Source organism: Chiloscyllium plagiosum, chromosome 37 (genome assembly GCF_004010195.1).
Source record: "Chiloscyllium plagiosum isolate BGI_BamShark_2017 chromosome 37, ASM401019v2, whole genome shotgun sequence".
Lineage (NCBI taxonomy): Eukaryota > Metazoa > Chordata > Chondrichthyes > Orectolobiformes > Hemiscylliidae > Chiloscyllium > Chiloscyllium plagiosum.
Window position 1 is genome coordinate 27,002,392 of NC_057746.1, and position 2,314 is coordinate 27,004,705.

Sequence of the window (2,314 nt, forward strand, 5' to 3'; positions counted from 1 at the left end):
GTGAGGTATGGACATCAAAGGGTTACTGAGGAATAGAAGAACGTCATCTGCATAAAGGGTAATTTTATGTTTACCTGTACCAATCCTTGGGGCCACTATATTAGGATCAGCTCGTATAGCTTCTGCTAGTGGTTCAATTATTAGCGTGAATAACAATGGCGAGGGGGGACATCCCTGACGGCAGCCCCTACCCACACTGGAGCTATCCGAGCCTAATCCATTGGTAACCACACCTGCTTTGGGATCACTATACAATGTTGAGGCCCATTTGGTAAACACCTGTCCAACGCCAAACCTCTCCAATGTGTAAAACAAATATGACCATTCGACCCTATCAAATGCGTTTTCCGCGTCTAATGAAACCACTACTCCTGGTATCTTTCCCTGATGACAAGCTTGAATCATATTCAGAGCCCTTCTAACATTATTGGATGATCTACGGCCCTTAATAAACCCCGTCTGATCCTCCTTTATAATATGTGGCAGTATCCTTTCTAATCTCAGTGCTAACGTTTTAGAGAGGATTTTAAAATCTACATTTAGCAAGGATATTGGTCTGTATGATGTACAATCTTCTGGGTCCTTTCCTTTTTTAAGGATAAGAGAGATATTTGCCTCTTTCAGCGAAGGCGGGAGACAGCCCTGGCTATATGCATAGTTATACATGTCCATAAGTGGACCAACCAGTATTTCTGTAAATTCTTTATAGAATTCAGCTTGAAAGCCATCTGGGCCCGGCGTCTTACCGTTTTGAAGGTGCCTAATTGCATCAACTATTTCTTGGGGTGTAAGAGGAGCATTTAGGACCGATACTTGTTCCGGAGTTAGGTCTGGAAAAGTCAAATTTTTAAAAAATGACTGCATCCTCTTTGTCCTATCTTCACAATCCTGTGATTTATATAACTCAGAATAGAATTTTCTAAAGGTCGCATTAATCTTTTTATGATCATGAGTCAAAATACCCGTACTTTCCTTGATAGACATAATAGTCTGAGTGGCCTTTTTTTTCTTTGCAAGAAATGCTAAGTATCTACCCGGTTTGTCACCATATTCATATAACCTTTGCTTTGCAAATAATATTTCCCTCTTAGCCGTTTGAGTAAGTGTAGTATTTAGAGCTGTCCTAAGAGCTGTAATCCTTTGCAATTTAATAATAGAAGGTCTCTCAGTGTATGCTGTTTCAGCCTCTTTTAAGCGGGCTTCAAGCAGAGGCTGTTGTTCTCCCTTTACTTTCTTCTGGGTCGCTGAGTAGGAGATGATCACGCCTCGCGTGTAAGCTTTGATGGTCTCCCACATCATTGACGGGTTGCTAGCTGTACCTGAATTAATTTCTAAAAAAGTTTTAAATTCTTGAGAGAAGTACTTTACAAATTTACTATCTTTCATCAGGAAGGGGTCCATATGCCAACGCCTTGATTTCCATATATACAGCAGCATGATCGGAAATTGCTATACTACCTATTTTACAGGATGATATGGAATTTAAAAAAATCGAGGGGGCAAAAAACATATCAATTCTGGACTGACATTTATGTGGATTGAAGTAAAAAGAAAAATCTCTGCCCTGTGGATGAAGACATCTCCATACATCTACTAATCTTAATTCTTTGTTCAGATCCACCAATTGTCTAGATCTGGGAGATACTCCTGCAGTACTCTTGGGAATCCTATCTATTTCTGGATCCATAATACAATTAAAGTCTCCCCCTATAAATGTATGACGGACACCAAGAGCCATCAATTTTGAGAAGGCTTCCATTATAAATTTAAAGGGGTGTGCCGGGGGGCAGTACAAATTTAAAATCCCATATTCCTCTCCATTTATAAGGGCTTTAATGAGAATATATAGTCCAGATTTGTCTTTAATCTGATTTAGGATTTTGAAAGGGAAATTCTTCCGAATAAGAATAACAACTCCCCTACTTGTTGAGCTAAAAGAAGAAAAAAAGGCCTGATCAAATCCACCCTGTCGTAATTTCAAGTGTTCTTTATCCAACAAGTGTGTCAGCTATATCAACTCTTTCTTTCTTGAGATTTGATAATATTTTCTTCCTTTTGACTGGTGAAATACTCCCCTTGACATTCCAGGTGCACCACTTAGCCGACTGATCAACCATAATCGTCCGAGACCCCTCGGGAGGGGAAACCCCATCCAGAACATCCCGAGCATAGAGCATATAAAATTCACAAAAAATAAAGGCTCTCTAATACACTCACAACAGTATAATAAAAAACTATTCCTAAATAATAAAAAAAATATAAAACATATTTAAATGGAGATTTTCCCCCTTGTTCCCAGGGGTGTCACTTCCTT